Below are 12091 nucleotides of genomic sequence, written 5' to 3' on the forward strand. Positions count from 1 at the left end.
TTACTGAGGAATTGGAAACCAGTGCTGTGGCCTTGCCTTTCTGTGCCTAGTCCTGGCTCACAGGCAGCAGGGGGCAGACCTTGAGGTCCTCTTCAGGGACAGAGTGATGGTGAATGGGCACTGAGCAGGCAGAGAAACACAGCTGAGGCAGCTCCTTTCAGGTATCAAACACATCATCTCCTTCCCATCTTAAGGGCTGTTGCTGAGGTCTTGCCCCCATACCTACCTTAATAGCAGCAAATTTGTTACACAGCAGCCAGCTCTTTCCTATTGTTCTGTAATACGCCTCCACATCATGGATGCCAACAAACAAACTAACAAAAAACAAAAAAACCTGACATTGAACTGTGTGGTGCTGGTCACATACCCTGTTATATTCTGTATGTTACGAGGTTTGTTAATCTTAACAAGTTCCCCAACTATGAGCTTCACATAGGACCCATTAGATTCAAGGAAAATAGGAACAATTATGTGTAAAATGACCCGAGTCAGGGCCCATAGACAGCAGCATTTCCAGCACTTGTGCTTTAGCCCATGTGGATTTTGCAATGAGCTGGGCCTAGCAATGTCCAGTACACAGTTGTGAGCTGTTGCTCTGGTTGAACTGTATTGGCGTGTGCATTCAATAAACTACACCTATTTAAATGAATTCAGTGTTCCTGTGGTCTGAGTCCAGACCTCTTGACACCAAATCTTCCCTTCAGCAGCACTTAAGAAAAGAAGCTAAGGTTAGGAAAGGTGACATCTTGTCATAAATTATGTTACAAGAGGGATGGAGAAATGATCACTTGTGTTAAGAATCAAGGTGTCCTCTGTAATATTCAGGTCTATACTGGCCCTGTGCATCAGCTTCAAGGACCCATTTCTGATTTTCTTTGGGGTTCCCGTGATGATGCACTCAGACATGATTGGAAAGAAACAAAACGGTGGTCAGACTTGATTTATAAAATGCAGGCAACATTGCAAACTTATGTTGCAGGATATTTGATTCATATTATCAGCCGCAAGATAGTGTTATTTACTTTAAAAAAAATTACGTCTGGCAGTTCAGTTCAGCACTAGCACCGATATTTTACCCTAGAGCTTTTTTTGTTTGTTTGTTTGTTTTTTGTTTTTGTTTTTGGATGAACAAGTACTTTCTTATTTTGTGGCCCAGCCCTAGCTCTTACTTCTTTGCACAGTCACAGAGAGACCTCAAACATATACTCAGCCAAAGGCAGGGGAATGTAGAAAAGAGCCTAAGGCAATACCACATAATGACATTGAAAGTGGGTGGCCAAAAGGTGTTATAAAATTCACCTCACTTCAGTGAGTGATGACATACCAACCTGGTGGCCTACGATTCTGGAATATTAATCAGAATCCTTTCGTCATATTAGATCTTAATAGAAACAAGGAAGCAGTCCTTTCCTGAAGTATATATTCATCATACGTAAAGAAGATATTACATCCATATACAACTCAGAATAGAATTATCCCCCAAGACCGGAAAGATCTGGCAACATTAATATTAGAAGCTTCTCCTGTGTTACAGTGGTAAGCACAGAAGAAAGAGGAAGATAGGGCTGAACACAAAAGCATCAGGCCAGAGCACTGTTTCTCAGGATGAGTTGCTAGGTGAAGGTAAATAAACCTTACTAAGTTTAATACAGTATTACATACACTGTTGTAAGTAACTGGAGCCGAGGCTATCCCCAAAGGTTTGCCTGTCTGTGAAATCTGATACCCTAACTCAGGTGTCTTCCCTGGCCTCAGTGGGAGAAGGTGCACCAGCCCTACAAAAACTTGATGTGTCTTGGTGGAGGCACACTCTGAGGGATATTCCTCTACTCTCTCAGAGGAGATGGTGTGAGGACATTGGGGAGGAACTGTGGGAGAGAAGTAACAAGAGAAAGGACAGAAATTGGGATGCAAAGTGAATTTAAGCCTGAATTAAGGTGAAGAGACACCTTAACTAAGGTAACTAATAAAAGAATCATGGTGTGCCCATGGCTCCAGGTAGATATGTAGCAGAGGACCAGCTTATCTGGGATCACTGGGACGGGAGAACCTTGTTTCTGAGGAAGCTTCATGAACCATGATATTGGAACTTAGGCCTCTGAGGTGGGAGTGAATTGGCGGGTGGAGGAGCAATCTCATAGGGAGAGGGTGTGGGGGACAGAAGAGAGACTCATGTAGAGGAACATGGAGTGGGAGATAAATTGGAAATGTAGATAAAATAATGAAAGAAAACTAAAAAACATGAGACTATGAGTATCATTCTAACTCAAGCCTCAAATAATAAAAACATAAATGCGAGAGTCGCCTGGTCCTGTTCATGTCATCCTGAATCTTAAAATCTTTTTTCCTCCAAATTCCGTGCCACATGAGGTGCACTGACCTGTCAGCTGCCTGCTTGGATGACAACTGCAGCAGCTTCCCTATGCACTTGCTTTGTAGGAGCACGAACTCTATTGAGCTCCCTTTTCCAAGTTGGAACTTTAATTGGTAAGAGTCTTGCCTTGAGGACACCTTCCACATCTCTCCAGCACAGAGGCAGGAGGCTTATCGTTAATAACATTCATCTCCTTAACTATGTCACCCTCCTCTTCAGCACATGACTTTGCTGTGACATTAAACTTCTTAGTGAACTTTTCACTCTAAGCTGCACATGGTTTTCATGTGTTTGCCCTGTGTGTTGTTCCTTCTCCTGCAGTCTTGAGGAACAGTGACCAAAAGTAACCAAACCACAGACTCAAAGCCATGTTAATACTGTATTGTGTACTATTTTCACAGAGCTGCCTGAGATGTAAATGGGACATGGAGAATTCGAACATAGTTTGAATCTTAGGCCTTTCACTGGGCAGTCCATCATCTTCTCTAAAAATTAACTCCATTCTTCTACCATTGAGACCCACCTGCTGGTTAGCTCTTTACCCCTCTGCTGTAGTCTGTTCCATATCTCTTCCTGCCCATGTCTACTCTGAATCTCCTGCTTCAGCTTGCCTCTTCCTATGTCCCTCTCTATGCCCAGAAGTTCTGCCCACATACTTCCTGACGCAGCTCTTGGCCATCAGATCTTTATTACATCCAATCGGCAGTGAGACAACACCTGATACATCTCTTAGCTTGTGTTGAGCTGGTGAGAAGGACAAACATCCACAAAATAGCAAAGCTGATGATGGGACATAGAAATGACAAGAGAAATCCTGCCAGCACTTAGCTCACTGCCAGTACAGAACTAACAATTGAAAGTTGACACACCTTAGTACAAAGGGAGGTCACCTCAGCATTTCCCCTTTTACTCCAAGAAATACCTTTAATTTAACATTAATAAGCTAGATAAAATAAGAAAACTTATGAGATGCATCAGGTAAGAATTACTGTCACAATATTCTGTCCATTCGTATTTTGCAAAATTGGAGAAGGTACTTCATTATCTAAATTATATTAGTCTAAAATTTTGTACCTAAATCATTTTCTATCACTTTTTAAGCTTTGTATCCCTTATCTATCATAACTTGCATTTATTAACCATAATAAGTCTTCTGAGACCAAATGTACTTTCATTAATTCCAAACAATTTAAGCGTTTATGTCTTTCATACTTAAAATTTGACACATTTTTTTGCGTACAAATTTTCTTTTTCTTTTTCTTTATTCAGCTTCCACACGAAGATTATTTTTGCTCTGATTTAGAGCAGGATGCAAGGGTGGAGTGCAGACCTGAGGGGAGGGCAGATGAATGGAGTTGAGCTGCAGGATGTGAGGTTCACAGAGAATAAATAAGAAGTTAAAAAAAATAAGAAATAAGCACAGTGGGGATAAAACAGTGAATGCTTGGCATGGGGAGGTTTGGCAGTGGACTGGGCATTTTAGGGGTGGTGTGGGATTGGCGTGGGTTCTGGAGTAGTAAGGATGGTGTCTGTTCTTGTCTTTTGGGGAAACTCCTCGGTCTTCTCCCATCCCTCCTCCACCTCTACCCCCACCTCCAACCGCCATAACTACCTCCTACCACAGCAGTGGCTTCTGGGCATCGGCCTCTTTCTGCTCAAGCTCTTCTATGTGCTCGGGGGTGGTACAAGCTTTTAAAAGTCCCAGGCAGTGGGCAGACCACGCACACTCTCCTGGCATCCCCATCTTCTCTCAGGACTTATGGTGCCAGAGCGGTTATCACAGGAGTTTTGATACTGCTGTGGACTGTCCATAGAGCCCTGCTTTCTGAGCCTCCCATGTCCACCCTGTTCCTGTCCAGGTTCCTGGCTGTCACATTTCTGCACGATGGTGAACAAGTTTGTTTTTCTGATTCTCATAACAAGAAAAGGTTAAGACTAAACTATCTAATCTTCAACCCCATCCAAGATCTGAGGAGGAGAAATGTTGCCTGAAAAAAAGGAAATTCAGAGCAAACAGCTTCCAAACCTAAGAAATAACAGAAATTGTTGGCTACACTGGGAGTCAGTCAGCAAATATTCCTGTGTCACTGTGGCATCCACCTTCAACTCACTGGGCCAGGAGCTCTGACAACAATCCTTTGAAGCAGGTCACTTGAAGGACTATCCTATTTTTTTTTTCCAAAAACTGGGACACAGACTTCCCCATGATCAACTTCTGCACAGTCTGGACAGCTTTCTGGCAGCAGTAGAGGTAAGTAGGTAGTATTTCACCCAATGGTTCTTTAGAGCCCATCATCTTTTTCAGAATAGATTGGGGACACTACCAGGAGTTGAGGTCTCTCCCACTGTGAAAAGCCTTTAACTATTAGGACATCTGAAATGGCAGATTCTTCAGATCTCTAAAGGATTTGAGAACCACCTTTGTATGTAATGTCTATCTCAGTGGACAAATGTGGCTTTTTTTCCCAAGGGATTTACTTCCTACTTAACTTTAAAAACATACACATGAAGTTAAATAAAGCTTATTTCTGTACCTAACTAAAGCAGTACCTAACATGACTGGAAGACTGATTATTTATAGTTGGAAAGTACTAGCTTGAATTCCTTAATTATCCCCGGCAGTGTGCAGTAGTAATTTTATAAAATTAGAATTTTACACCACATTGTGTATAAGTTGCATATACTTATATCTTAAAAATGAATTGAATCATTTATGCAAGTACAATTTTAAATTCTATCATCATTCAAAAATCCATGCCATCCTAAAATATTTGAGACTTGGTATTGCTTTCTAGTATAAATACAGATACAGTGATCTATGATTTTGTCATTTTAGTCCCTTCTCCTGATTTCCCACAACATTAGACAGAGAATTGAGGACAGAAAGAGAAAGGAAGAAAGACATTCCTGATTCGAATCTGCTTTACTGTTTCCTCCCTGACCATGGCCAGTAAGAACTTGCAACCAACCCCCTAACTGACAATAATCATCTACAGCCCACGGCAGACAAATAACCACCCACCCACCCTTCCTCCTGAGAATGAGGGGGTCATGTTCCTTTAAGTTGCTTCCCAATGTGTGTGGGGTGACAACATGTTTTGGGGACCTTACAACAATTGGGACATTTACCAAATCCTGGGAGATCTTGCAGTTTCCTATGCATCCAGACCCTGAATGTGGCAGGATTAACTGAAGTCCTGGCTACATTAACAATGAAAAATACAAACACACATTCCTACCATATGAGGAAGGTCACCGGATATCTACCCCTTGAAGTTTGCTCAAAACAATTAGTCAATTAGCTTTTTATTTATCTTCAGGTCACTTCTTAGTAAACAGGCAGAAAAGAGACAGATTGTTTGCCAAAATTATATCAATTGCTTCTAAGCCAGTCACCAATAGAGTTCCTGCAGTCCTTTGAAGTTTCATCAGAGAGGCTCTATTTTGCACAGACTCACAATACTTATGTCTCCCATGTGGCAAACTAAAAGAACTGTTAAGATCTCCTTAAATAATTCAACAGTTTTCCCAATCCAAAGTCTCCCACCCTCCTCCAAAAAATCAAGAGATTCCTCACAAACATCTCCACTCACTTCGGTACCAGTTTATATATCAGTCACATTTCTGTTACTGCAGAAAAATACTATGACCAAGAACAACTCAAGGAATACAGTTCTTCACATTGCGGTAACCAACCCCAACTACCAAATTATTTCATTGCTAAGTCATAAATGTAAGGTGGCTACTGTTTTGAATTGTAATGTAAATAGCATGTATAAAGTATGTCTCATATGTGGTTGTTCCCTGAAGGGCTTGCAACCCACAGGTTGAAAACTGCACTTGTGTGTGGTGGTGGGAGGGGTGGTTGGGAGTTTTTTGTTTTGTTTGTTTGTTTTCCTTTTTCTCAAAACCCAAATGCTGATAAGAACATAGGCCAATATCAGGCTCTTCAATTTTATTCCATTAGGCACTGTGTCTGCTCTCATGATATTAACATGCTGGTTTTTCTTTTTTACTATTCCCCAAAATGAACGTGAAATCATTAAAGGTGATGCCTCCCGCAGTGCTTTACTGTCTTATTAGTTAGCAGTGTCTGACTGCCCTGCTCAGTTGTGCTTTCATGTGAGTTCTGAGATTTTTTTTTCATTCCCATGAAGATCTGTATTGGGATTATAATGGGATGGATTTAAACCTGTAGATGACTCTGGTAGGATTCGATATAATAATATAAATCATATTGATACATGAAAATGAGAGGTCTCTTCATTTTCTGGTTTCTTCAGTTTTTTTTTATTTTTCCTAATGATTTCATTTTAACAAGTCTTTATTCCTTAGATATTACAAGATTTTTATTCTGAATGGGTTTGTTTTCTTGGCTTCTTTCGTCTTATTTATTGTTGGTATACAGGAGTTCTATTGATTTTACTGTGATTTTAGTGAATGTGTCCATGAGCCATAGGAGTTTGCCAGTGGTTTCGTAGTGGTCTTTATATATGGGTCATATTGCCAGCAAATGAGAATACTCTGACTGCTTTCTTTCATATTAACATGCCTTTCCATCTCTCTATTGTCATATTGTTTGGATAAGACTTCACATACTAGTTGAATTAGATGAAAAGAATGAACATCTGTGACTTATTCCTGATTTTAGTGGAAATCCATTATGATTTCCTCCAGTTAGGATGCTGTTGGCCTTGAATATCGCCTTTATAATGTTAAGGTATGTCTTCTCCATATCCCAGATTCTCCAGGACTTTTGCATTAATCACTGTGGGATTTTGCCAAAGAGATTGTCTGCCTCTACTGCAGTGATCATGTGTTTCCTGTTCTTGGTTTTCTGTGGTGAATTGTTTATTCATTTGTATTTGTTGAAACATTCTTGCACCTCTGCAGTCAAGCCAGCTTGATCACGGTACCTGACACTTTTGGTAAATGTCTGAATTTTATTTTCCAGGATATTATTGAGAAATTTTTCACTTAACTGTTCCTTCCAATCTTAGTTTCTTTTCTATGCTGTGAAGAGACACCATGAGCAAGGGAACTTGTAGAAGAAAGAGTTTATTTCAGCTTACAGTTTCAAGGATCATGAGTCTATGAATATTATGCTGGGGTACACGGCAGCAGGTAGGACACCATGTTTCTAGAGAACTGGCTGAGAGCTTACATCTTATGTGCAAGTCGGAGACAGAGAAAGTGTTAACTATAGATGGTGTTGAATTTGGAAACCTCAAAGCCCAATCCCATACACTCCTCCAACAAATCCGTATCTTATAATTCTTCCCGAATATTTCCACTAACCAGCAACGAACATTCATATATGTGAGTTTATGGGGGCCATTATCATTCAAATCACCATATTCCACTCCCAATTCCCCATAGGTTCTTAAACATATCATAATAAATATACATTAGCTCAGCTTCCCAAACCCCTGTAGTCTTTCGGTCTCTACACAGTTTATCCACAGTGCTTTTCGACCCTCCAGGAAGTCCCTTAATTATTCCCCTATGAAATCAAAAGGCAAATTGCATACATCCAATGTGTAATGCCAAAAATATGTTATCATTGAAAAGGAAAGTTGGGAATGTGGTGAGCCACTTCAAGGCATTAACCCAACAGGGCACAGTCCACATTCTCTACTTCTGATGCATGACAAAGGGATTAGATGGGTCCACTGCTCTGGCTTTGCTGACTGCAACATAATTCCTAAAACTATGTTGTATCGCATAGATCTGTGGTGGTTGTGTTTTCATTGTCACTCATTTCTAGGATTTTAATTTTTCCTTATGTGTTTCTCCCTTGGCCCTTTCAGTAGTGTGTTGTTTGTGTTGCTGACCTTCCACGAGAGTGTGTACTGACTGCACTTTCTATTGTGTGATACCAGTTTGATTCCTGTGTGCCTAGATAGAATGCGTGACACTACTTCAGCTTTCTTATCTTTCCTGAGGGCTGTTCTGTGTCCTAATCCGTGGTCAATTTTGCAGACAGATCCACAGGCTGATAGAAAATATATGTATAGTTCAGTGTAGTTTGTTAGGTCCATTTGACTGATGATGTCACTGAATTCTGCTCCTCCTCTTTTGTTTATTTGCATGTGATCTGCCAAGTGGTCAGAATAGACTATTAAAAACAATCACAACCACTATGATAGCTAATGGGTAATTTCAGATCTATCTGATAATTATATATTTAAATTTGTGACTGCTGTGTTTAATATGCATATATTTAGATTGTAGTATCTTTTGGTAATTGCAAAGTATGAAATGAATGTCCTTACATCTTCTGGACAGGATTGGTTTGAAATCTATTCTGTCAGCTGGATAGAGAAACTGCATAGAATTGCTATAGGGACCTGTGTCTTAGGTCTGTTTCCCTAGTATATCCTCTACATCTCTCATGATGGTGATCCTGTTTCTGGCTAAATAATGTCTGTTCACTGGGGAATTGAGTTTAGTGACATGCAAATATTATTTAAACCTATGTATTTAATTTTGTTAATTTTTGTGGGTTTTATTGGCTTCTTTTGATTGACTGTTCTAGTTTTGTTAAATTATTTCCTGTTTCCTCTGGTATTTTATCCTTCTCTTCAAACTAAAGTATTCCTTTTAGGATCCTCTATAGAGCTCCTTACTGGTTATACATATTTTGTAAATTTATTCATCATATGCCTTAATCAGCACAGTAGCTGGGCAGCTGCCTGCCCTCCATGGTATCAGATCTACTTTCCAAACAATAACGCTCAACTCTTACTGACTGTGTAGCATCTTGACTGCTCTTTGTTCCCCTTGGACAGCCCTCAGGACCAGGCTCTCCTCTCCCTTAACCATGGCTGCTGTCCTCTTCCTCTCTCCTCTCCATCACACATGTTCTTCCTTTATTCTCTGGCAGCTTCTTCCTCCTTCTTCCCTCCTCATGATCCTCTCTAGCAAAGCCCTCAAAGCTCACCTCCCCCATCTCTCTGCTGTGCAGCTGTTGGCTGGTGGCTTCTTTATAAACACAGTTAACTGGGGGCAGGGTCAGGTTTTTTTTGGATTAACCAGTTTTGAGTTCTCCAAATTAGCAGTAAAATACAAGCAGAAGTAGGCCAATCCACCACAAGGATTTCTTTTGCTTTGTTTTGTTTTAATTTTTCTTTTACCTATTACTTTATTTTATTTTTGGCTATTTTTTAATCATTTGTTTTTTTATTTATGTATATTTCAAATGTTGTCCCACTTTCCACACTCCCCTCATCATATCTTACATCCCATTTCTGCTCAGCTTTGCCTATGTGACAGTGCTCCCCCACCCACACATATCCATTCCCACCTCACACCTCTAGGACCTCATTTTGGTGGGCAACAGGCCTCAGGGTAGTCAATGGCCTCCCACCCCATGATGCCACTTAAGTCAGTCCTCTTCTACACAGTTACCTAGAACCATAGACCCATCCTTGCATATACTTTGGCTGGCAGTTTGGTCCCTAGGAGCTGTGGGACTGGTGACAGAGGATCTGGTTAGATATTAAAGACAAATGGTTGCTGCTTTCTCCTCTTTTTCTGGTTATAGGTGAAATCATGTTTGTTTGCTTCCCTTTTTTGAAATTATTGAGTTGATTAATTTCTTGGTTTTTCTTGTGTATAGTTTAGCTCATTTTCTTGGGGTTTTCCTCATATTATCCTCTGTTGTGCTCTCTTAAAGAAAAATATTGTTTAAATTTGGTTTTGTTGTGAAATATCTTGGTTTCTCTATTTATGGTGATTGAGAATTATGCTGGGTATAGGAGTCTGGGTCTGCATTACATCTGCCCAAATTTTTCTGGCTTTTGGAGTCTCTGTTGAGAAGTCTGGTGTAATTCAGATAGGTCTGAATTTATTTATTACTGGTTATTTATACCCTACCCCTTTTAAAGTTCTTTCTTTGATCTGTGTATTTAGTTTTTTAATTATTATGTGAATGGCAGAGTTTTTTCTGGTACAGTTCATTTAGCCTTCTGTAGGCCTCTTGTACAGTTATGGCATTTTCTTCCTTACCTTATGGAAGTTTTCTGCTATAATTTATTGAAGATGTTTACTGGACCTATGAACTGGAAATCTTAATTCTGTTCTATATCTATTATCCTTAGATTTGGACTTTTAATTGTGTCCTGAAATTCATGGATGTTTTGGATTCAATAAACCATACATGTTTATCTGAGATGGGTGTTTTGTGTTTTGTGGGGTGACCTCCTTGATGCCAACTCTTCCATTTAGTAGCAGGTTGGATAATGAGACATGGTTAGGAATGGTGACCTCTTGACATAAACTATATGAAAACAGGGAGGTTAATTTTATGTGTGTCAAGTATCAGTAGTCTCCTGGGTGGTTTTGGTTCCCAGTTGGCCATGTGCAACAGTTTCAAAAGCCCAGGATTGATGTTCCTTGGGTTTCCTATGATGATGCACTCAGATATGACAAATATCAACAGAATCCTCGTCAAAGAACTTAATTTATATAATAGACCGAAAATTACTAATTATGTTACAAAATATTTGATCACACTGTGATCTCCAAGAATGTATTATTTACTGATAAACTATTGTGTGGTATAGCATCGCCATGGCACAGACATATAACACGAGGGTTGGTTGTTTGATGTAAACATGGACTTTACTTTGGTAAGGCTAACCTACCACACACCTTTATTGCAAAGTTAAAACTGCACTTAGGTTCAGAGATGGTCAAGGAAGGACTTGAAAGGAAATGAAGATAACTAAACCAATGGAAAGTCTTTGAGTTGAAGGATTTTTAGAAAGTGTGCAGAGGGAAGAAGAATGCTCTTCTGGGAGGTCAGTGAATTAGGAAGGACAGTTGGGAGTTGACTTCTGTATCTGGCTCCTGAAACTTCATTGGTAAAAATTAATGTCTGGAATTTTGTGTTGTAAAACAACACATTGGCTCTGCAGCTTTTGGCAAGGGCCATGGACAGAGAGATCACACCAGCTGGGGACAATCTGAAAAGAAGTCAGGTTTTCTTAAGTCACCTGAGAAGTCCTCAAGGAGAGAGGAATGAATGGGTAGCACCATAATAGAAGGCTTTAGGATCTCGGATAGTGCTACTCTAGATGCCTTGAAAATAGAAGCAGAAAATGAAAAACTAAATGACTTCACAGGAATTAGCTCAATTCTGAGTATGATTATTTCATATTGGTAATTTATACTTGATTCTTTTTTAAAAAATTAAAAAAAGAGCCTTCTGTTTTAATGCGAGGCTGTCTTAGAATCACAAAATGCTTACAACACCTACATCTAACAGTATCGGGCTAGAGATTCTACTCTTAAATGCATCACCATCGACAGCTTCCATTTAACCAGCAGGTGTCCATGCCAGGCAGACACTGAGCAGGTTGTATGTTCTGTTAATCTCCACAACAACCCAATTCAGCAGAAACACGTCCATTTTACAGGTGAAGAAACCACAGCTCAAAGCAAATGAGTATCAGGGTCCCCTCAGTCTCACTGTCTGTCACTCAGACCCACATCCTTCTCTGTAAAGGGAAGCCATGGGCCTGATGTGGGCTGTGCAAGCTGACTCTGCTGAGATGATCAATGCTATTCTTGACCCTGGAAGAATTTAAGACAAGGTGACCCACAGACTCCTGGGATAGATTCTGCCTCTGGGTTCTAGGGTGGGACACAGTATCACTTGCATGGGTCTCTACTCATCTGAGGAGTCTGCTCCCATGTGTCAGCTTCTATGGC

Source organism: Rattus norvegicus, chromosome 19, assembly GCF_036323735.1.
Source record: "Rattus norvegicus strain BN/NHsdMcwi chromosome 19, GRCr8, whole genome shotgun sequence".
NCBI lineage: Eukaryota > Metazoa > Chordata > Mammalia > Rodentia > Muridae > Rattus > Rattus norvegicus.